General features: G+C 38.0%; 1 long non-coding RNA gene across 2 annotated transcripts in view; it reads left to right on the plus strand.

The window, feature by feature from the left end:
- LOC309866348 overlaps nucleotides 1-25,940 on the plus strand; it is a 52,251-nt gene that overhangs the window by 11,877 nt on the left and 14,434 nt on the right. Inside the window, exon 2 of one of the 2 annotated variants that reach the window (XR_014312585.1) lies at nucleotides 6,470-6,562. The exons of the other annotated variant lie outside the window; for it this stretch is intronic. This is a non-coding gene — a long non-coding RNA (uncharacterized lncRNA). The remainder of the gene's footprint in view (nucleotides 1-6,469; nucleotides 6,563-25,940) is intronic. 2 annotated transcript variants of the gene reach the window in all.

Below are 25,940 nucleotides of genomic sequence, written 5' to 3' on the forward strand. Positions count from 1 at the left end.
CAAGCAGGGGGAGTGGGAGAGGAGAAGCAGGCTCCCTGCGAAGTAGGGAGCCTGATGTGGATCTTGATCCCAGGACCCAGGACCATGGGATCATGACCTGAGCTGAAGGCAGATACTTAATGACTGAGCCACCCAGGTGCCCCTATTTTATTTTTATTTTTATTTTATTTTATGATTTTTATTTGAGAGAGAAAGTGCACGTGCTTGAACTGGGGGAGGAACAGAGGGAGCAGGACGAGCAAACTCTGTGCTGAGTGTGGAGCCCAGCATAGGGCTTGATGTGGGGTTAAATCTCATGACCCTGAGATTATGCCCTAAGCCAAAACCAAGAGTCATACTCTTAACCAGCTGAGTCACCTAGGCGCCTGTAAGTGGGGGTCATTTTAGATCTTTAAAAAGATCATTTTAGTGATCTTTGCTGAAAGATTTTCAACAAAATGCCCAGATCACTTACTTAGAGACAAAAGTATGGAGCTGAAAGGAATCTAATGTTATAGAAAAGGAAACTAACACCCAAGAAAGGAGTTAAAACATATATCTTACTTGGAAAGAAATTAAATGTACCCACATATATTTATATATTTATGCATTGAGAATATAAAATGTACTTGAAGACACCCCGGCCAAGGGTCCTGGCTAAGGTCCTCTGAGCAGTTTGCTCCGTGATCTTCAGCCCCATCCGGCAAATGGTAGGACCTTAGGCTTTCCTCATTCATGTCTCTTAGGTGTTCCTAAAGGGCAGGGCTATGGTACACATTAACAGTTCCGGAGGACATCAGTTTATACTGGGCTCATGGGAACTTTACTCTGCATTTCTGTTCTGTGGTCATCTTGAGTCTGTCACCACTCACCCTCTCCTCTGCACATCTGTGGCCCACAGTCAGCCAACTCTCCCAACATTCCTGTTGTGGTGGAGCTGGCTTGTTGTCCTCCAACTCTGGTTACGATTTGGGCACCTGCTGTCCATATTGCTGCCACTGGAGTCAGATTGGCTTTTAGCTGCTGCTAAGACCTTGAACAAATTACTTAACTTCTCTGTGCTTTTGATACCCACTTGGAAAATGGTAAAAATATTACTGCTTACCTTACAGGTTTGCCTTGAGTATTATTAAATAAATTAATTACTGTAAAACACTTAAATACATTAGCATTTAGAGAGCTTAGAACACTACTTGGTACCTAAGAAGGATTTTTAAGACATTACTATTATATTCACCGGATACTGTGGATCAAACTAAATGTTGCACTTAAGCTCTCTTCTTCCTGACCAAAAGAGCCCTACTTACAAGGGTGTGTGTGTGTGTGTGTGTGTGTGTGTGTGTGTGGTGTGTAGAATGCTTTACTAAAGATTGGGGAAATGGAGGAATTTGCATTTCATTTGTGTCACAAACTTAAAATTTCAGGGTATACATTTCTGTTCCTAAAAGCTTCTCAAGCCACTTTAAATTTACTCTCCTCTCATTCTCTGCTCATCCCACATTTTTCATCTTTATGAATGCAGAGAAATTGAGCTGTGTCTTCACCATTAGCTCTGCTGACTTGTGATCGCACAGTCTTATCATTCACTCAACCTGTTTATTAAGAATTATCTTGGGGCGCCTGGATGGCTCAGTGGGTTAAGCCTCTGCCTTCAGCTCAGGTCATGATCTCAGGGTCCTGGGATTGAGCCCGTGTCGGGCTCTCTGCTCAGCGGGGAGCCTGCATCCCCCCTCTCTCTGTCTCTGCCTACCTCTCTGCCTACTTGTGATCTTTGTCTGTCAAATAAATAAATAAAATCTTAAAAAAAAAAAGAATTATATTAAGCATGGGTATTTCCTTCTTCTGTGAAACTATAGTTACAGTGTCTAATAGTTCTCATGTATTCTTTAATATTGAAGTATGTTGAAAGCAGTCCAATTTAAATTATCTTATCATTTGAGCCATCAGGCTGGATGTAGGTTTTCTGTAAATCCAAATTTTCACACCTTAAGAGTGCAAAAGTAATACAAGAAACTGTAAGCCCTTGGGGTGCCTGGGTGGCTCAGTGGGTTGGAGCCTCTACCTTCAGCTCAGGTCATGATCCTAGGGTCTTGGGATCAAGCCCTGCATCAGGCTTTCTGCTCAGTGGGGAGCCTGCTTCCCTTCCTCTCTCTCTGCCTGCCTCTCTGCCTACTTGTGATCTCTGTCTGTCAAATAAATAAATAAATAAAAATCTTTTAAAAAACAAACTGTAAGCCCTTAAAGAGCATAGATTAAATCTTTTTCATCTCCTTGTCTGCAGCAGTACCCAGTAGGTGTCTCAAAAACTGATGTACACTTAATTCATTGTATCTTTTCAGTAGAAAAGAAATACTTTCTTTGGGGAGAAGTCTTCAAGCTTGGTACTCATTTGCAGTGAGTCGATATAACGTTGCAAAATTTCTTCACTACCATGATGGTAAAGCAAATGGTTCCTTTTGGGCTCAGCTCAGGTGCTGGAGAGACCCAGCTGATATTTATACTCTGACATAATGCCAGGAACTCTTTTTTTTTTTTTTTTTTTTTTTTTAAAAGATTTTATTTATTTATTTATTTTATGTGACAGAGATCACAAGTAGGCAGAGAGGCAGGCAGAGACAGAGGGGGAAGCAGGCTCCCTGCTGAGCAGAGAGCCCGATGTGGGGCTCGATCCCAGGACACTGAGATCATGACCCAAGCCGAAGACAGCGGCTTAATCCACTAAGCCACCCAGGCCCCCCAGTGCCAGGAACTCTTAAACATCATGAGCAGTTCTCATTCTTTTCACTCCACAGGACTTGATATCTAGCTTTATTATACTGCAATAATTACTCTTGATACTGAGTTCTTCTGTGGAATAGTAAAGAATTTAAAATTTTCTACCATATACTCTGGTTTTAACAGTTTGATTGTAGTTATTCCTCTAGTGGTGTATTCCTGGAAGAAGAACTGGTGAAGTGGTATCTAAAAGGAAAATAACATTCCTTTCTCTGCAGACATAGTACTTCCAACATGGCAGGTACCCCTTTTGTTTCCTTATACAGTTTTGTTTAAAATATTTTTGTAATAAAGTGTGCGACTCTATTTTTTGATGTTTAACTGACATCTTTTGAGCCTCATCTCTTCCTTTTGGCCATCTGTCTCACATATGGGCAAGCTGATTGAGTGATCTTTCCTTTGTGCCTATGGAACTTAAAACCATGCCTAGGAACCCTTGCTCTAATCACCCTCGCTAGTCACCATAAAAACCTGAAACCAATCTTTTCCTGCTCTCTCAAGCCATTTTTGGGCCTGCCTGGGAGCTACCCTGTTCTCCCCAGGTCTTATTAAATGATCAATTGTTTCATACCTTCCTGGTGTCTGTGTGCACATTTAAGTCAGATTTGAGTATCAGGGATCCATCTGGACCCTACAGTGTAGGGTCAATTTTATTACATTTTTAATACACACAAAAAAGTTGGTATGTTTAAAATATAAAAGGAGCAATTTTAAGAAGTTCTAGACCTATTACCCAACCTAAGAATTAGAACATTACTACTGTACTTGAAGTGCCTTTCCCTGATTTCATGCCTCACCCTGCATAAACCAGTTCCCTATCACAACTCATCAAGGCATTTTGGATATTTGATTGTTTGTCATTCCCTCTATTTTCTTTTTGCATTTTAACTGCAGATGTATGTATTCCTAAGTTATATATTATCTTGTGTTATGTTTATTTACTCAGTATAGTTGAACTCATACTCTATAAACTATTTGGGTAGTTTTCTTGTTGATACTGTGTTTGGAAGTTTGGGTTCATTCAGCTTCATGCATTCATTTTTCTCTACTGTATTTTATGTCCATAGTGTTAACAAATTACAAATAATTTATGGATTCTCCCCTTATCCTTTGATCTTACATATAATATTGCATATTAAACATTCTTGTACATAAGCTCTGGTGAAACTGTGCAAGAGTTTCTACAGCATGTATGCCTAGGAGTGGAACTTCTGCATCATACAACATCCACAGTTTTAATTCTATTTGATGATGACAAATTGATTTCCAGTTTCATATCTTACTATTTGGATAAACAATTTTTCCAGCACCATTTATCAAAAGGCTCTTAACCCACTGATCCATGTTATCACTTCTGTCATACATCAAGTTTGCATATATATGTGGTCTGAGTTCTCTGTTCTGATACACCAATCTGTTTTTATCTGTATCCATATAGGTACAGTTTGGCCTTATGAAAATAGTTTAGTTATAAGCCTTGATATCTAATAGAACAAGATTCCTACTTTATTCTTTTTTTTTTTTTTTTTTTTTTTTCAGGAGTATCCCAACTATTTGTGGACCTTTGTTTTTTCGTAGAAGTTTTGGAGGGGCACCTGGGTGGCTCAGTGGGTTAAAGCCTCTGCCTTTGGCTCAGAGAGTGATCTCAGGGTCCTGGGATCGAGCCCCACTTCGGGCTCTCTGCTCAGCAGGAAGCCTGCTTCCCCCTTTCTCTCTGCCTGCCTCTCTGCCTACTTGTGATCTCTGTCTGTCAAGTAAATAAATAAAATCTTAAAAAAAAAAGTTTCGGAAACAGCTTATTGAGTCACCAGCCAAGAAAACAAAATAAACACCCAAAACTAATCTTAGGCTTTTAACTGGGATCAAATTGAATCTATAAATAAATTTGAGGAGACGTGATATCTTTTTAGTGTTGGGTCTATGTATATATAAATATTACATAACTACCCATTTATAGAATTCTTCTTCAGTATCCTTCAAGAAAGTATTACAGTTTTCCTCAGGAGGGTCTCACACATTTTTGGTTAGATTTAGTCCAGCTACCTCATTTTTATATACTATTGTTCAAGTAAATCTTTTTTCTAAGTTAGGTTTTATATTTGGAAAGCTGTGTTTTGGTGGTACATATAAAAGAACTTGACTTATATGTCTTGATTTTGATTCTACATACATTAGACATACAGCATTGTCATTCCAGTAATGTATCTATAAATCATTTTGGTTTTTTCTCTGCATCTCTGAATAATAACAGCTCTGACGCTTCCTTTCCAGTCCTTATAACTTTTAACTCTTTCTCTTCTGGCTAGAATCTCCCATATAGTTGTTGTGTAGAAATGTCCTGTCCCTTGTTGTAAAGGGGTTCAGCATTAAGTAGGTATGTAGACTGTTTGGAGCTGTCCTACACAGACTGTTGGTGATCCTGGGAGTGCTCCTTGGTTGCCCACCAATGAAGTAACTGGGGCTGGGGATGCTCCTCCTTCCGCTCAGTAGCAGGGGGTCAGCCTAAGCCCAACTTCACAAGGACTAGAGCCTTCCCATCCTTGAGGTACCTGAGTCTGGTTTCCTTAAGCTCATCAGTAAGAATGAAAACATATGACCATACAAAGACTTGAACACGAATATTCATGACAATGTTTTTCACAATAGCTAAGAAATTAAATGTCCATCTGTTGGTAAATGGATGAATAAAATATGGAATAGTCATATGATGGAATACTATTTGGCAAGAAAAAGGGATGAAGTGTTGACACATGCTCCAGCCTGGATGAGCTACAGAATCATTACACTCAGTGAAAAAAGCCAGTCACGGAAGAACACATCTGAATCCATTTACGTTAAATATCCAGAAAAGGCAAATCGAAAGAGATAGAAGTAAATTAGTGGCTGCCTACTGCTGTGGGTGAGACTGGAGAATGGCTATAAGTGGATGTGAGGGCTTTTTAGGGTAATGGAAATGTTCTAAAATCAGGTTGTGATGATGATTGTACAACTATAAATATAATAAAATTAATTTAATTATACACTTAAAATGGGTGACTTCTGTGGTGTATAAATTATATCTCAGTGAGGCTGGTTAAAAAAACCAAAACAACAGTAAAAGCAGCTGATGTTCCATGACAGTAATCTGACTGACCGGCATCTGAACTTAGACCACTTGGTGTCCAGATTCTGGCTAATTGGTCCCCGCATATGAGGCTCCTCTGACGCTTGCCTAGTAGGTAGGATAGTAAAGGGGCAGGGGACCATTGCAAACAAATCGCTGAACAACCGCCATCTACCCAGACCACAGTGCCACAGTCATTGGCCACCACGGTACTGAGGTCATGGACTCGAGTGGAGTAGCCGCGGTGGCACAGAAGCATGGCATCCGGCATTGAAGCTGACCTTGCCCCAGCTTCCACCCTACCTGTCAACCACAGACACTGCTGCCAAGCCCTTTTAGCATGTGAATATTCGAGGAGACCAACCAGTCACTTAGTGGCACTTATCACATCAGAACCCTTCCACCATGAGGGGGCAGCAGTTCATTTTGAAGGGTTTTCCTGCCAGTGTCGCCTGGGTCAGCACCTCTGTGCTAGGACTCACGGAGTATCTGATTGACCGACATGGGATCTGTCACCTACTGTCACTTCAGATCAAGGACCTGATTTATGAAAAAAGAGGTTCTGCAATGGGTAGATTCCTGTGAGATTCATTGGTCCTGCTACTCCCACAGCCTCCATAAGCTGCCAGCCTGCTGGAGCAATGAAATGGCCTCCAAGAAACATAGCTGAAGCAACACTTTGGATGGTCGTGATACCCTACAAAGGTATGCGGTCGGGAGGCAGCATGTAGATTAAAGCAGAGGTTGGCAAGCCGGTTCCAAGGCCAGATCAGGCTTGCTGCTCTTTTACAAACATGGTATTATTGGAACGCAACCACATGCATCATCTGCATATTGTCTGTGGCTTCTGTTATGCCATATCAGCAGAACTAAGTAGTCGTGTCAGAGACTCTGTGGTCCCCAAAGTCTAAAATAGTTACTGTCTGGCACTTCACAGAGAAAAAGTTTGCCACTTTTTTCCTTAAACCACAGAGGATTATATGGTTCTGTATTACTGCTGAGAGCCAAGGAGTGGGAAGGAGGGCTTTGTTCCAGCAACCCACTTGGGAGACTTGCTTCCGGTTTCTGAAACTTCAGGCTCTTCTGTTGAAGAAGCAGAGGTCCTGGTTTCGAGAAAGGGGACACTCCACTAGGGGAAACATTAATAGTTCCATTAAAGGCTGTGGCTGCCATTCATTATTTTATGCTCGTTGTGCCAGTAGATCAGCAAAAGCAGAAAAGAGTTACTGTACTTGAAGGGGTAATTGGGTTTGCTAACCATGAGGCGGTGGGGTTGCGGCTATGTAATGGTGGCAGGGGGGAATATATTTGGCACTCATGTGAATTACTGGAGTATCCATCTCTTCTTGGTAATCGGAACCTCTGGTTTCACTGTCAGTTCGCAAGTAGAGCTCAACTGTGGCCAGGCAACAGCATGGGAACAAAATCTCAGACCCTTCGGGAGACAGTACCATGCAAACCATATAGGCCAGCAGACATGCTGGCACAGGTGAGGGGAGTATGGACTGGGAGTAAAGAGAGGAAATGATCCGTATCAGTTCTGACCTCAGAGCGGACTGCGGCTGTGGAGGCTGTAGTTTATCTCATGAACTTCTCCTTTAAGTTTTCATAGAAACTGTGACCAGCCAGAATCCTGAAGTTACAAAAGAATGGGGTGAACCTAATGTCTAAAGCAAATGACCTGAGCTGTACAAGGGGTAGAGCACAGCAGTGTTGGTGCTCTGTCCAGATTGACTTTTGTTGGCTTGGTGTACTCATTCTTCTCCAGATGCTGCATGTGATGCCACTAATGCACTTGGACTTTTCAAGAGCCTTGCCTCTGGTACGTTGGAGCGCCATCTCCAGTAGGTGGCTGGAAGTTATGCACTACTTATCCCTGTAATGGCCTGTAAACAGTGGCTGCTGAGTGCATGATACGGAGTTGCAGAAATCTCACTCCCCTGCTCTAGGGTGGCAAAGACTGTGGTGCAGTATGTGCATCAGAGCTCCTGGAGATGTGGGCTGAGGCTAGACCACTGAAACCACAGTCTTGATTTGCTCCTTCCATTGGCCTCTTCTGTTGCCCCTCATTCTGTTGCAGATTTTTCTCCCTTTTTCTTACACAGTTTTGAGTTTGGACCTTAAAAGAGGCTGTTGATATGCGGATTGGTCTAAAACAGGCAGCGTGGCATTGTGTCTGGCCTAAGATTTCTTGTATAATTATGTAATTTCTCTCTCAATAAAAACTGGTTTTATCTTTTGCCCTTTGTAAAGTTTGTTCTGTATTTTTCCCCTAATGTCTAAGGTTGGAATGCTTCTAGCTCATTAATTTTGGCCCTTTTGTGTTTACTTAGGAATATACAATTACCCATTTTCTTCAGAGTAAGACTTTAGGAGCATCTCATAAGTATTGAAAAAGACATTATTTATCATTTAGTTCTGAGAATTTTCTGATTTCCATTATGACTTTTTTTGAGCCACAAATAAATTTTAAAATTTTCAAACACATGAAATCATTTCTCTTTGTCTGTTTGTTACGGATTTTAACTTAATTTTATGGTTGTCAAGTAAGTGTTCTGTATGATATTGGAACACGTTTTTAATGTGCTTTTAATAATTTAATTAACTTAATTTAAGAATTAGTTTAATGTGATTTTTAAGAATTTACTAACTTCAGTTTTTTGTACCATCATAAATATTGTGTGCTTGGAGAGAATGTATATTTGCAGCTGTTGAGCACAGTATTCTCTCTATATATGTGTGCTTTTCATTAAATTTGTAAATTGTATTGCTCAGATTCTTTATATCCTTATTTTTTTATCTATTTAATTTACAACGAGAAATTTAAAATCTTCCTCTGTGATAGTGGAATTGTCTATATATTTTGAGACTGCTATTAAGTACATAAAATCTAGAATTGTTATATTTTCTTGATAAATTAAAACTTTTATCATTATATAGTGATCATCTTTATCTCTAGAGATGCTTTTTGCTTTAAAGTCTATTTTGGGGGTACCTGGGTGGCTCAGTCATTAAGTATCTGCCTTCGGCTCAGGTCATGATCCCAGGGTCCTGGGATCAAACCCTGTATGGGGCTACCTGCTTGGCAGGGAGCCTGTTTCCTCCCTCCCCCACTCCCCCTGCTCATGTTCTTTCTCTCACTGTGCCTCTCTCTGTCAAATAAAATCTTAAAAAAAAAAAAAAGTCTACTTTGTATGGTATCAGTATTGTTATACCAGATTTCCTTAATATTTTCCTGGTCTATTTTTCCCATCCTTTGACCTTAATACTTTTTCTGTCCTTATGTTGTCACTTACAAAGAGCAGAGAATTTAATTTTTTTCCTTTTAATTTTAATTTTTAATTTTTATCTAAATTCAGGTAATTAACATATAATGTATTATTAGCTTCAGAGGTGGAGATCAGCGATTCATCAGTCTTGTATAATACCCAACACTCACTTTATCACATGTCCTCCTTAATGTCCATCACCCAGTTACCTCATTCCCCCAGTTGCCTCCCCTCCAGCAACCCTGCTTTTTTCCTGTGATTGTCTCTTATGGTTTGTCACCCTCTGTGGTTTTAGATTATTTTTAATCCAGTCTGACAGTCAGTGACTTCAAATTGGATAGTTTCGACAGTTTCCATTAATTTAAATCAGTTTTATATTTGGTATAGTAGATATCTTCAAAATAGTCAGTGACCCTTCCTCACAGCCCCTCCTTACAAGCCCTGTCTCTTCTAAGCCTATTCTTGTTGAAGTATTATAACCCATTGATCTCTAAGTCTATTAAGAGACTTGGCCTTAATGATGATGATTTTTCTTTTAACCAATTAAAAGCAAGTAGAAATAAATGTATTACTTCTGAGTAGAAGCTTGTAAAGTCACTATGTTATTCTGAGTTTTTCTGTGTCACCATAGGTTTCAGACTGTAGGTAGGTTTCAGGATGCACAACAATCTCTACAACAGATCTTGATGTGCTAACTTTTGATACAAGCACTTTCAGCCAAAAAGAAAAATTAGGTTTGTTACATGCTCCCAGTAGATAGTGATGAAATGGGCACAGCATAAATAGAAAAGTGCTCCCATTTGGAAAAGACTCCATGATACAGAGAAATCACTGGTTCATAGCAGTTTTGAAATTCTGGTGGGCACATATGGCTAAGGCCCTCCATCTTTGGGGTGGATTAAATCTATTCTAGGAAGTGAAGAGACTTATTTTTCCATTGTTCTCTGTGGCCCTGAATCTACCTTTGGAAAATTTCCTTTTGTATTATTCTTCTCAGCCCCATCTGAAATAGAGGGCAATAGAATCTCCTTGTGGACCATCCAGTTTTCTCAGCCTTTTGTTGCCCTATTTCCTTTGGCACCAAAACTCCTCAAAACTTAACAGACTTGCAATTTATTTGATTTCAGTCAGGTGTATGCCAGTGTCCATATCTGCATTTCTTTATCAGTGTGCTTTCTTAGAGTGTAGTGTTTGTCATCTCTGACATATATTCCTATGTCCCCACCCCCTCTAATAGATAACTTGAGTTTACTGGATGTCACTGGGAAGAACACATACTTTAGCTGTTTACTCTGAGTGATTTTGTCTAAGTGAACAATTTGCTGGCTATCACACCCTTAATTTGCTTTTTGCCCTGAGTTCTTAACCCATCCAGTGGTTTTCACAAAGTTATAATGAACACTCCTTTAATTTGACCTTTGCTTCAAGCTGAGTTATAATTAGCCTTTGTTGCTCAAAGATTTCCTTACATTTAGCTTTGACATTTTGTGATAGTGAGGAAGTTTTCTTTTCCATCTCTGAAAGTCCATGAATTTTCATATCCTCTCTACTCCCTTTTATTCCTGTCTGTAAACATACAAATTCTTTCCTGAACCCAGAAAATGGTCAAATGCAGCTAATTACCAACACTCACTAGTAAAGTTTGTTTTCCAACTTCTTCCCTTAGAGCCACATACAAGTTTATTAGGTACATGATATATCTCCCAACTTAGGGCAGATAACTTTTTACCAAACATTTTGGCATTGCTTGTTGCTCACCTTCAATACACATTTCCCCACTGCTTTCAGTACCAGTGCTTGTTTCTTTTAGGACAAGGTATATTGTTATATGAACAACCCAAAATTCTCAGAAAGAACCAAGATTTTGTCCTCATTCTGGGTCACAGGCTGTTGAGGGTTCCATAGAAATGGGCTATTCACTGGTCACAGCAAAAAGGGAAGAGAGAATAGATACTCTAATTCATAAATATTTCTTGGAAGTGACACTTTGTTCATCTTCCATATTTCAAGGCTAGTTTCATGGCCAAGGGTAACTTCCAGTAGGCTAGGAGGTATAGGCTCCCAACCTTCCCCAAAGGAGAGGAGAATCATAAATACTGAGGAGTAGCATTACTATCTGCAACGGAATACAAAGTTGTTAACATTAGCCTCTTCTAATATAATATAAGGGCATTAGGAAACTTTAAATCTAATTTTCTGAACTTCTATATTTCCCAGGATATATTTTTTTAAATCCTCTCCCAAATTAGATATTATTTGAATGCTGTTTTCTCCAGTCAGTATTTGTTTAGATTCTTTCGTATGTTTACTTTATTCTCCCGTATCACATTTTCTTATTAAATTCAGTTTCTTTTTGTGTGTGTGTGTGTGTGACATAAAGCCTTTAGAGTCCTTCAACTGAGTCTGTTAGTAGCAAATTATTTTTGTCTGAAAAGGTTTTATGTCACCCCTTTTCTTCTAAGTGAGAATTCTCTTGGGTACTCAATATTAGGTTTTCTTCTCCGATTTTGAAGGTTTCTTCAAAGATTCCCCTTTCTTATGGCCAGCCAGTACCACTGTTAAGAATTCAGCTGTTTGTAAAACTGCCTTTACTTTGTATCTACTCGCCTTTCTTCCTAATTTCTTTCACATTCTTCATTTCTTTGCTCTTCTCTAAGTGCACTGCGATGTGTCTCAGTGTGGAAGTCTAGTTTATCCAGTGTAGGATTTAGAAATCTTAATCTGAATGTTCTGATCTTTCATCAGTCTGGAAAACTTGCAGCCTGCGTCTCTAGGAGTATTCCTTTACCAATTCTGTGTGGAAACTCTGATTAGGTATAGGATAGGTCTTACTCTAATGTCTAGGGATTTTTCACCTACCTTATAGTATTTATCTTTTTGTTTTTTACTCTACTTTGGTCTTGGATAATTTCCATTACTTGTTAGGACACCTATATTATATAAAAAGTTTGGAGGATTAAAAAAACAACTATCCAGGTGTTTAAATTAGTTTGCACTATGAGCGTGGAACTGGATAGATAGTTCACCAAACTGTCAAGTATGGAATTGAATTTTCCTTTTTTTTTTTTTTTTCTTACTTTCTTATTTATTCTCTCACTTTTATTTATTTTCATTCTTTTTTTTTTTTTTTTATTCTGTTACTTTTGAGCAGGTACTCTAGAAAGACCATTAAAGAACTGGTGTTTGTTTATGACCCTTTCATCACTGACTTCCATCTCCTATATAGAATCTTCAGCATTTTCAGTCCAGGCAGTTACTTTAGCCCTTTCCTACTTTGTCCATTTCCTTGTTTTAACTTCTTACTTGAATCCAGAGTATACTCGGGTTCTTACCTTTTCTTTATATCTCATTTTAAACCCAAAGTTGATCTCATAGACGTGAACATAAGTTTAGTCTTCTGAGTTTTTATATCTTGATAGTCCCTAGAATTTGCCTTTTGTCCACATCATTGCCCTTTCTGCTTTTTTACTCTCATAACTGAATTATTACACTTGACCAGATCCTACACTAAGCATCCTACTCTGTTATTAGCCATCTGACTTAAGCCCTAGACAAGGTGTCCCCACTCCAAAAAAAAAAAAAGAAAGAAAAAGAAAGAAAGAAAGAAAAGAAACAGTAAGGAAAAGACACCCTAGTTCCACCTTTGACCACTCTTTCTGACAGTGATCAAACTTTAGTGCTTAAGCCAAATAATACTCTGAGGTTCTGTGTTTTACTGTTGGCTGTGTTGGTATTCATTTGATGGCATATCTTATTATGTACCAGGTAATGATGTTTAACAAGTGTTTCTACTTCTCCTAGATAGCTTGTTCATAGATTGATTTTATGCACACGGATTTTCCAGGCTTTAGAGTTGTAGTTCGTTTCAGTGCTCCAAACATGGCATCTAGTTCCAAGGAAACATCTTCCCATTGTGTGCACATTCTCATTTCAAATAATGTACTGTGGACAGAAGAATGCATGGGTCTCAGCGAATGTGAAAATTCCAAAGCCAGGAAAGACTTCAGCTATATGCAGGTTAAAAACCCCAGTGGGAATAAGTCATGGTGCTTTTATCAGTTAAGAAAAGATGGACGCAGAGCAAAAAAATAAAAACCCCAAGATGTTTACTACCATTTATTACTGTGGGTTGGACAAAGTCTGGCTACAAAAGGTTTCCACTCCTTGAGCTTTCTTTTCACATGCCTTTGAATAACTGATTCTATCTCTTAATCTTCTCCCTTGCCTTGTGGTTTAGACAAGCAGCCTGGACCTTGGGTACCTTGAAGGGTAGCCATGGCACCTGTTCCCTATAAACCTAGCAGAGTTTCCACTTCTTCCCAAGTCCAGTTCCATTTCTTGGGATCTTCCATTCTCTAGATCACCACAAGGTACAGGAGGCCTGAGCAATGATGAGTATAAAGACTTAAGGAGGGCACTTGAAGTGATGAGCACTGGGCGTTACATGCAACTGATGAATCACTGAATTCTACCTCTGAAACTAATAATAAAGTATGTGTTAAATAAATTGAGTGTAAATAATTTTAAAAAAGAAGGAGAGAGACTAGGTGAATTATTCAGTTGATTAGTCCAAGCCGAGCTTGGCTCAATTTACCAATCCTACCACTTGGGGGCAATAGGAAGCAAGAGAGAAGGAGCTAATGCCTAGACCTTTTAATACACCAGGGCTACCAATCAGTAACTGGCCCAAACAGAATCCCAGAATTTGACAAAATATTAGCAGCTCCTCCTCAGGATTGGGGAAGAGCAAGAAGGGAGTGTGAAAGAAGGGAATAAAGTTTCTTTTTCTACTTGAGTATACATTTGCCCAGTTATTTTTCTAAGCATAGGGGATAATAGTTGTTTAGTGATTTTTTTTACTTAAGAGTATAATTTTCATGTCCTTAAATGTGTGATAGCACATAATTTTTAATCACTGTATAAATTTCCAGTCAAAAGACATAATACATCTAACCAAACCACTATTTTTGGATAGTTAGGGAATTTTCACATTTTCTATATTATAAGTAATAATGGTGTAATTAATTTACATAGGGTTGAATCATTATCAAAAATTATAGTTATTTCCTCTGTACAAATTATATAGATGTAAGTGCTGGCTTTAAATGAATATATGTTTTTGAGGCTAAATATTGTAAATTCTTCAGGAAGTGTATACCAAACTATACTTCACAAATAACACATTAGTTATTTACTTTTCTGTCTTTACCATGCCAATACTTGGTGACTTTTTAAATCTTTGCCAAGTTGATTCTCTGTTCATTCATATTTCTTAAGTTGTGATGAGGTGAATATTTCATGTTATTAGCATTATAATATTTTATTTACAAATTGCTATTTTAATTTCTTTTTTTAAATTTTCCAGAAGTATCTTTGATCCACACAGACTTAGTTTTTCTGTTAATTTAGTCTGATCTGGTTATGTGGCACCCCTGTCAATTTCCAGGACAAGAAAGCATTAGCCAAAAAAAAAAAAAAAAAAAAAAGCGGGGCACCTGGGTGGCTCAGTGGGTTAAAACCTCTGCCTTTGGCTCAGGATATGATCCTGGAGTTTTGGGATTGAGCCCCACATCAGGCTCTCTGCTCTGTGGGGAGCCTACTTCCTCCTCTCTCTCTGCCTGCCTCTCTGCCAACTTCTGATCTCTTATATTTCTAATGCTGCATTTTGTTTCCATTCTCTTTTCCTCTCCCACATCATTAACCTCCCCCACCCTCCAACCCACCATCAATTTCCCCAGGGGGGCTGCTCCTTTAAAGAGTTTGTGGAGACACTGAGATCCGCCCCATTCATAGTCCTCACAACAGGAAATTGAGCCCAGCACTCTACCTGATAAAGCGTCCTTTTCTGACCTTTCCTGGTCTTCTGGCTTGTGATACACTGGCTTTCATTCAGTTTCCTGTGCAGCCTGTTCTGATGAATTCACCACAGAGTCACTTTCACTATCAGTGCATCCATCATATTAAACTAGCACTTCAGAGTTGGGTGAGTCAACAAGGAGGAGGAGAGGAGAAAGAAGAATGAGCAGAAAGAGAGGAGGGTAAGGTGGGAATCCTGATGCTTGATGGGAAAAACCTAACTGGACTGCCCTGAAAATAGACTCACTTAGTTTTGGATTAAACCCAGTGTCTAGTGTATTTGACAGCTGGAGTAGGTTATTATTATTACTATCATTATTAACATTTCTTCCTCTTTATGATAAAGTTATTTTTAGAAATAATCATGAAATGAAATAATAATTGCCAGAAAAAATGTAAATAATGAACATTCTCTTTTATTGAACGTCATAATACAACATGTCAGTGAAAATAAATAAATAAGCAAAAATTCCATTTCCAAAAAGGGAAAGAGGAAATTTTCTTTTATTGAACTTCTCATAAGTAACCCTACAATTGAAAAAGTTTTAAAAGGTAAAATATAGGGCAGTACAAAAGAGAGTAGTAGGTTAACACTTATTAAATGCATATGTATATATACGTATATGTATATATTTGAAAAAATATAGTAAAACTTATGCCCACATATTGGGCAATCATGGTAAAGAGTAACAACATTACAGTTTCCGCTAGAGCCTTCTGCAGATTTTTCAGTGGCTTTATCATTTCATTTTCACATACTCAAGTCTAATGGACAGTTTAACTTGTTACTAACTTTTTGTTAATTTTAACTTCAAAAGTTTTGACACGAAGCAAGATAAACTAGCGAAGAGAAGTTTTAAACAAAAGGATAAACAGAAATTCATAAGAATTCAATTTCGTAGCAAAATCCAAAAATTGCAAAACTGCCTGTGTATTTCTTCAGGATGAATTCTAGCAACTTTGAGATAGCTCTATATTATATCTCTAAATATGGAAGTAATGTGTCTGTCTTTATAATCACTGTGCTGTCATTACTTATTTGAATTTTTGTTTAAACACTAGAATGTATGGCATCATATGAATTGGAGACACAAACTGCACCTATATTTAGTTTGAATGATTATGAACCTTATAAACTTACTTTCAAAATGATTGCAGGTAGCTAAATCTGAATAGCTAGGGCCAGCGCACTCATTATTAATCTCCATGTTTAGAATGCAGTGTTTACTAAAGAATAAGCAACAAAAATGCTAACATGAGGGTTATATATATAATTAAAAACTTAACAGTTAGCCACAGCAATTGTTTAGAACCTAGTCCAACCAAAAAAGTATTTGAGGAGGAATACTTATCACTGACCTCGTTTAGGATTACAGATTTATAGTAATAATAAAAAGCAGGCCAAAAAAAAAAAAAAAAAAGCAGGCCAACTTTTTCACTCAGTTGTTTTTTAACTCTCTCCAGATAATATATTCCTTTATTACCTGCATCTGAGGCAGACATGTAGCCCCGGCCGTGGTACAAAAATTGGAGCAAATTCTCATAAGCTTACCAAAAAATAACACAGAAGTGCTACTATTTAGTGATTGGTCACTTGCTATGCTTCAAAGGCTCTGCTTTCCAAATACTATTTCATTAATCCCTATTCTAACTATGAGATTAAGTGTCTTGAATATATACACTTTACCAGTGAGACAACTAAGACATAAAGAGGTTAAGTAACATGGCTAAGATTACACAGCAGCTGAAAAATAATCCAGTCAGTCAGGATTGGAACCCAGATCTGTCTGATGCCAAAGTCTGGAGTCTTAATGACTACATGTCTGCTAGAAAAGCAACTTACACTTCTCGTGTCTGCTGCAGGATTTTCATGTCTGTAGTACTGAGTAGTCTCTTGTGACAACTGGATGGGGAAAGAAGGAAGCAAGAACCCAAATGGGGTCAGAAATATATAACTGGTTTCATGTGAAGAATACCAGACTTGGAGTCACAGTACCTTTATTTGATTTACCTAATGAGATGAGACCAGTAGTATCTGTTAGTATTTTTTGCAGGATGTGGTTCATAGTAACAGTTGAGGATTTTTGAAGTACATATTCTTGGGGCGCCTGGGTGGCTCAGTGGGTTAAGCTTCTGCCTTCAACTCAGGTCATGATCTCAGGGTCCTGGGATTGAGCCCCGCATCAGGCTCTCTGCTCAGCGGGGGGTCTACTGCCCCCTCTCTCTCTGCCTGCCTCTCTGCCTACTTGTGCTCTCTCTCTCTCTGTGTCAAAAAAAAAAAAAAAATTAAAAATAAATAAATAAAATAAAATACATATTCTTAGAGCTTACTGCAGACCTGGTGAATTAGAATTCTTGAGTTGGAATTTAGGAATATGAAATACATCAAATTTAAGTTAAAAAGGACACAAGAAGCTGCATACCTGGGGAAAAGATGTGACAAGATACGGCAAACAGCTCTTACAAATCAATAAAATGACCAACATCCCAGTAAAAGTAGGCATTTAGATAAAGATGAGATACAAATATGCAATACATAAAAAGATGCTCAGACTAGGACTTTAGAAGGTATGCCTCAGTCAGTGTGTGGAAAAACAAGAACTCTCAAAGTTTAATGGTTGCAGTATAAATTGGAGAGTTGAAGTATAAATTTCCAAATTGGAAAGCTAGCAGTTCTGCTTCAAAAGAAAACAAGAAGGATTTCAATTTTGGACAGTTTGGCCAAATAGATACCTGGAATATCTCTTTTAGACTGAAATAATTAAAATGATAAATAATATATATATATATATATATATATATATATATATATATATATATATATATATATTTTTTTTTTTTTTTTTTTTTTTTTTTTTTAATTAACAGGAGATGTGGGGAGACCATTGAGAAACCATAAAAAAGAAAAGAAGAACTCTGGTTTCTGGTTCAGCCTATGGGGAGCTTGGAGTTCATTTTGTCCCAACAACAGGCAAAACACTGAACAAACTGAAAAATTAGCAACTCTTCTTAGATCCATTAGAGAAGTGAGAGGTTGTGTGTGGGGTGGAAGCAGAAGGTATGTGGGAACTTTCTGTACTGGATGCTCAGTTTTGCTGTGAACCTAAAACTACCCTGAAAAAAAGTCTATTAAAAATTTTTGTTTAAAGCTTTTCTGAGTTGAGACAAGTGAAATGATTGACAGAGGCCAAAAATAATACTAGGAGAACTCCTAAGAAGTAAGAGAGAACTCAGTCCTCTTCCCCCCTAATGGTTTCTACTAATCCCTGGAGATTTTGATCTTTGGGGGCCTGAATGCCTGTATTATGCAAGGGAACAGGAAGTAAAGTCTTGGACCTCAGAAGTCTAACAGAAGATCTCTTCATAAAGCTAGACCCCAAGGGGAAAATCAGAAACAAACCTGCTACGAAAAGGAGAAAGAGGGTAATTACTTGTCTCAAACTTGTAACAAAGGAGAAGTGGGTAATCTCCCGTGAAAAGTTAAAATAACAGGCAAACCCAAAGTAGGTTTGAAGCCAAATTCATACAATCTATGTGACCCTTAGAAATCTCTAAAAACTTCCAGTAGAAAATTTAATTTAAGGTCGTCCAGATTGGTATAGTGCCCTTAGGCAGCTAGTAGAAGGAAAAGCAATCTTTGCTGGAATGCAACTTCAACCAAAGCCCAAAGCATTCCCAAAGATTCTAAAGTAAATGAATAAATGAATGAGTGAACAAACAAATGAATAAATAAAGAGCTCCAGGAAAAACATCATAGGACAGAAATAAGGCCCCATAAGTGACAGCCAAAGAAACAACAGTACTATTAGGACCCCAAAGACCTAAAATATTCAAGTTGTCATATATAGATTATAAAATAAACATCCTTAATATATTCAAAGAAAGTTTTTAAGCTTAAAATATATTCAAAGAATAAAAGATTTGAAGATAGACCACTAAGATTTGGAAAATAACCAGCCAGAATTTCTAGAAATGGAAAACATGATACTTAGACTGATAAAACTCAGTGAAACGAGTTAGAACAGTTTCAAGAAAATTAGTGCACTGAAAAATACATTCAAAGAAATTACCCGGAGTTCAAATTATCCAGAAAATGGAAAAATGAAAGAAATATAGACAAGGAGCCTAGAGCTACAAGTTCTAACAAGCATCTATTCAAAGTAAAATACAGAAATAACAGAGAAAAAGGAAGGGACAATTTTCAAAGAGATAATGACACAGAATTTTCCAGATTTTATGAGAAACACAAAGCCCAGTGTATCACAAATAGAATAAATTAAAGAAAATTTATACTTGACAAGTCGTGGTGAAACTGTAGCAATGAAGAAAAAGATAACCTTTAAAACAAGCAGAGAGAAGCAACTAAAAATATTTGAGCTCAGGGATATATATCAGACCTTGCACTCTATATCTGGAGAATTAAAATTCCTTTCAAATTCACATGAAACTTATATGAAAATTAACCATACTACCACATTCTCCAACCGCAATACAATTTAGTTAGAAATTTTTTTTATTTATTTATTCATTTGACAGAGAGAGATGACAAGTAGGCAGAGAGGCAGGCAGAGAGAGAGGAGGAAGCAGGCTCCCTGCTGAGCAGAGAGCCCGATGTGGGGCTCGATCCCAGGACCCTGAGATCACGACCCGAGCCGAAGGCAGCGGCTTAACCCACTGAGCCACCTAGGCACCCCTAGAAATTTTTTAATACAGCAAAAACACCATGTATTTAGATATTTTAGAATATACATACATACTTCTAAACAATTCAAGAAGTCCTGATAGTAATAAAAATATTTAGAAATAAATTATAATGGTAATTTTAAGTGAAATAAAGAGTCTCACTCCACTGGTAATGTTTGCTGACAATTTTCAGTCCTCCCCCTCCACTCCTTCCTCTTCTGTCCTGCTGCTGGACAAGCAGATAAGAAAGCTTGGATGTTTCCTCCCTCCTCTGGTGCTAATAAGACATTGAAGCCACATAAGCTCCAGTCTACATGAGGGAGCTCTTACCTCAACCCCACCCCTTAACCACATAAAGTCCCAAGCCAGTTGCCCCTTCCTACTCTCTCAAGCCATCTTTGGAACCACTATGAAGCTTGCTTTACTCCCCAGAAAACCTCATTATGTGAGTAATGAACTTTTTCATACTCTCTTTAGTACATGTGTGATATCAGTCTCAACATCAAAGTCAAATTTTGGGTGACGTCTGCATCTCTCCTCTGTAAGGGACTACATGTTATATACCGAAGCTTTCTATATAATACTGCTGGGCTCACAGGGATATTTATAGTCTTGAAAGATATATATCCTGGGAAAGAATAAAGGTTGAAAATTCATGAGCCAAATATCCAATTTAAGAAGTTAGGAAAAGAATTGAGAACAAACCCAAAGAAAGGCAGAGAGAAGGATCTTTAAAAATGAATATAAAATTGAAAGATTCATCAAAGGTAGAAACTGGTTATTCAAAAAGACTTAGAAAATAGGTAACTCTTGGAACACCTGGCTGGCTCAGTTGGTAGAGCATGTGACTTTTGATCTCAGGGTTGTAAATTTCATGCCCCATGTTGGGTGTGGAGATTACTTTAAAATATTAAAACAACAACAACAATAGCAACAAAAAAACCCTTTAGCAAAGATTACCAGGAAAAAAGAAAAGAAACAAAATAAGAAATAAGAAAAATGTTATAACACAGAGATCAAAAAGACAACAAGATGAAAACTTTTTGATAGCACATTTGAAAACTTAGGTAAAATTGGGGTACCTGGGTGGCTCACTTGGTTAAACCTCTGCCTTTGGCTCGGGTCATGATCCCAGGGTCCTGGCATTGAGCCCCACATCAGGCTTCCTGCTCATCTCACTCTCCCTCTGCCCCTCCTCCTGGATAAACTCTGTCTCTCTCTTTTTCTCTCTCCCCTCTCAGTAAATAAAATCTTTTTTAAAAAAGATATGGGGCTTGACCTCAGGACCCTAGGATCATGACCTGAGCCCAAGGCAGATGCTTAGCTGACTGAACCACCCAGGCACTTCTTTGACATGGATTTTTAAAGAGGCCATTATAAAATGCTTTAACAATCATTACAAATTCTAAGAAGTAGAAGTTATAAAAAAAGAAACACTAATATTATAGAACTGAAAAATGCAATAAAGGAATTCTTTTATATTGCTGGATTAAAGAGTAGAATGGAGATGACAGAGGATAGAAGCAGCGAACTTGAACACAAATCAATAGAATTAACCCAGTATAAAAGGAGGTAAAATAGAGTTGGGGGGGGGCAGTAGTGCTTTAGGGGCTCAGGGACCTCTGAAACAATGCAAACATTCAAATTATCAGAGTCCCAGAAGGATAGGAGAGAAAGTGGGACTGGAAGAGTATTCAAAGAAATAACAACTAAAAATGTCCCAAATTTGGTGAAAGAAAAAAACCTACATATTCAAGAAGCTGAGTGAATCCCAAATAGAAAATCCGAAGAGGTCTACTCCAACACACAGCATAATTAAACTTCTGGAAACTGAATAAAAAGAAAAAAAAAGTTTTGAAAACAGAGAGAGAGTGTTACCAAAATCCAAGTTCAACTGCCCATCACTCAAAAAGCTAACACTCATGTGATAAATTTTTTTTTAAATTTTATTCATTTGACAGAGATCACAAGTAGGCAGAGAGGCAGGCAGAGAGAGAGGAGGAAGCAGGCTCCCCGCTGAGCAGAGAGCCCGATGTGGGGCTTGATCCCAGGACCCTGGGATCCTGGCCTGAGCCAAAGGCAGAGGCTTTAACCCACTGAGCCACCCAGATGCCCCATCATGTGATAAATTTTGATTGGAAAGGCATATGAACTTTATTCAAGAGGCCTGTCACCTGGGGAGAAGGGGGACTCTTGTCCAAAGACCAACTTAAAGATTTCTGGCTGGCTCAGGGGCTTTTAAAGGAGTTTAGGGCAGTTATTCATTAACAGGAAGGTAGGACCATAACATTTCTTGATTATGTGCAGACTCGATGGTGCCAGCTACAGACATTATCTCAGTGCTTGGAGGTTGTGTAAGGGTGGTCTGGTTCCTTGGTGCCTGGGTAGGGGTCATTATGCAAGAGAATTTGGTGATATGCAAAAGAGCTCTGTTTTAGGAAAGAATGCATAATCTATAGATATGCAAAGGAAGTTTTAGTTAATCACAAGGGCTAATGGTACCAGCCTGGAAACTACTAGGTTGGCCAGAGGGGCCAAGGTGGCTTCAAATGATGTGTTACCTATAAAGAAAACCAATTCCAATGACAGCAGATGTTTCATAAAAAACATGCAGGCCCAGAATGAAGTGATGAATTTTTCAAGTAGTGAAAGAACAGAACTGTCAACCATGAATTCTATATCCTGTGAAACTACCCCTCAGAAATGAAGAGGAAATAAGGACACCCTCGAAAGAAGGAAAAATAAGAATTTGTCTCTAGCAGACCTACCTTAAAGATTAGCTAAAGAAACTTCTTCAAAGAGGTAAGATATGATAAAAGAGGAAACTTGGAGCATCAGGAAAGAAGAAAGAACAATGGAAAGAGTAGAAATATGGGTACACACAGTAGACTGTCCTTTCATTCATGAGTTTTAGAAATCATATTTGAAGATTTTATTTATTTGACAGAAAAGAGCACAAGCAGGGGGAGCAAGCAGCAGGCAGAGAGAGAGGGAGAAGAAGCAGGCCCCCTCAGAGCAGGAAGCCCAATGCAGGGCTTGATCCCAGGACCTTGGGATCATGACCTGAGCTGAAGGCAGATGCTTAACCAACTGAGCCACCCAGGCATCCTTAGAAATCATATTTGATGACTGAAACAAAAATTGTAACACCATCTGATACTCAAAACACCTAAATGGAAGTAAAGTTTCCAAACTTCACTTGAAGTGCTCAAATATTGATACCAGTAGGATATAAGTCACTTATTTATAATACTTAGAGCAGCCAGTATGAAACATATACGAAGAGACACACTCAAACACACTATAAATAAGACAGGATCCTAAAAAATGTTCAAATAACCCACAGAAAGGCAAGAAAAGGAAACAAATGAATGAGACCTAGAGGAAACAGAAACAAATAATAAAATTGCAGACTTAAGCATTAACAGTAATCACCTTAAATGTAAATGGTCTAAATACACCAATGAAAAGACATGGGATGCCTGGGTGGCTCAGTTGGTTGGACGACTGCCTTCGGCTCGGGTCATGATCCCGGAGTCCCGGGATTGAGTCCCACATCGGGCTCCCAGCTCCATGGGGAGTCTGCTTCTCCCTCTGACCTTCTCCTCGCTCATGCTCTCTCTCACTGTCTCTCTCTAAAAAAAAAAAGAAAAAAAAAAGAAAAGAAAAGACAGAGATAAGTGGGTGGATAAATAAACATGTCTCAAAAATGTGCTGTGTACCATAAATTCACTTCAAATTCAATAAAATAGGTAGGTTGAAGGTGAAAGGATTGAAAAAGATTTATCTTGTGAACATTGATCTAAAACCAGGATTAGCTTCATTAATCTGATAAGGTAGATTTCAAAGCAAAGAATATTACTAGAGACAAAGAAATATTACACAATGAGGGGCGCCTGGGTGGCTCAGTGGGTTAAGCCGCTGCCTTCGGCTCAGGTCATGATCTCAGGGTCCTGGGATCGAGTCCCACATTGGGCTCTCTGCTCAGCAGGGAGCCTGCTTCCTCCTCTCTCTCTCTGCCTGCCTCTCTGCCTACTTGTGATCTCTCTCTGTCAAATAAATAAATAAAATCTAAAAAAAAAAAAAAAAAAGAAATATTACACAATGATAAAGGATCAGTCCGCTAGCAAGATACATTAGTTCCCTAAGACTGCTGTAACAAAGGGCCACAAACTGGGTGAGTTAAAACAATATAAATTTGGGGCACCTGGGTGTCTCAGTCAGTTAAGCATCTGCCTTTGGCTCAGTTCATGATCACAGGGTCCTGGGATGGAACCCCATGTTGGGTTCCCTGCTCAGAGGGAAGCCTGTTTCTCCCTCTCCTGTTCTCCCTGCTTGTGCTCTCTCTCTCTATCAAATAAATAAATAAATATTTAAAAAAAAACAATATAAACTTATTATTCACAGTTTTGTAGGGTAAACGTCTGAAATTAAGATGTTGGCAAGGCTATGCTCCCTCTGAAACTTGTAGGGGAGAATCTTCCTTTTCATCTTCTAGCTTTTGGTGTTTGCCAGCAATCTTTGGCATTCCTTGGGTTTTAGATGTATTACTCCAATTTCTGCCTCTGTCATCACATGGCTGTCTTCCCCCTGTGTGTGTCCGTGTCCAGTTTTTTCTTTTATAAGATGTCCTTAATCCAGTATGACCTCATTATAACCTGATTACATCTATTTCTAAGTGAGGTCACATTCACAGATACCAGAGGCTATGACTTCAACATACCTTTTGGGGGACACAATTCAACTCTTAATAGAAGATATAATTATCTTAAATGTGTATGCACTCAACAACAGAGCTTCAAATTACATGAAGGAAAAACTGATCTAGCTGAAAGGAGAAACAGACAAACCAAAATTACAGCAAGGAACTTAAACAGCCCCTCTCAGAAACTGATAGAACTACTAGACAGAAAATCAACAAGATCCTATTGAATGATTGTGTTGGATTCTACCTAGCAATCAAGATATAGATTATCCCATCTTAAGCCATCTCTTCCAGAAACTTACAAAAGAGAGAATACTCTTCAATTTATTTTTAGAAACTGGTGTAATGATGATAATTAAACCCAAGAAAGAGAATACAAGAAAGAAAATTATAGGTAATGTTCAATAATGAATATGGATTTAAAATTTTTAAATAAAATACCAGCAAACTGAATTTAGCAACATATAAAAAAAGATACAATATGACGAGTTTGATTTATCCTGGTAATGCAACATTTGTTCAACATTAAAAAAATGATATTCACTATACTAACATATTAAAGAAGACCATATAACCAGGTCAAGCTATAGGGTTACTTGGTTAAATTTCAACACTCATTCATAACTTTTAAAAAACCTTGTTAGCAAACTAGATAAAGGGGCACCTGAATGTCTTAGTTAGTTAAGCATCTGTCTTCAGCTCAGTTCATGATCCCAGGGTCCCAGGATTGAGTCCCGCATCGGGCTCCCTACTCAGTGGGAGTGTGCTTCTCTCTCTGTCCCTCACCCTGCTTGTGCTCAATCTTTTTCTCTCGCTCAAATAAAGAAATAAAAATCTGTAAAAAAAAAATTAAAATTAAGAAAAACTAAAAATAGAAGGAAACTTCCTGATCTAACAAAAATAAACCTACAACAAATATCATATTAAAATATATTAAAAACCTACAACAAATATGTTTAACTCTGAAACAAGCATTCTTAAGATTTATTACAAGACACAGGTTATCTATTACTGTTCCTATTAATCATTGTTCTGGATTCCCAGGCCAACACAGTAAGGCAAGGAAATAAATAAATGTATACGTATTGTAAAGAAAGAAATAAAATTGTCATAATTCATAAATGACATGATGCTAACAAAGGACACACAACACCTTCACTGAAAAAAATTATAAACCTTTAATGAATTAAAGTTACCCAAATAAAAGAATAGATACATCATGTTCATGAATTGGAAGATAGTATCGTAACGGTATCAGTTCTCTCCCAAATAGATATATTTATTCAATGTAATTCTGATCAAAAATCCCATAAATGCTTTTATAATCTTAAAAGCTAATTCTAAAATGTTTATAGAAAAGCCAAAAATAACCAAGACACTTTTGTAGAAAACTTCAAGATGGGAGACATACCTACAAGATATGAAGAGTCTTTTTACAGCTCCAGTAGTTAAGGACAGTGTACCTTTGGTGGAGATGTAGACAAAGAGTTTACTTGAATAGAAAGAAAGCCCAGAGAGACTCAGACAAATATTGAAACTTGGTATATAATGGATCAGTGAAAAGGATAAA

Source organism: Mustela nivalis (assembly GCF_964662115.1).
Source record: "Mustela nivalis genome assembly, chromosome: 6".
Taxonomy (NCBI): Eukaryota; Metazoa; Chordata; class Mammalia; order Carnivora; family Mustelidae; genus Mustela; species Mustela nivalis.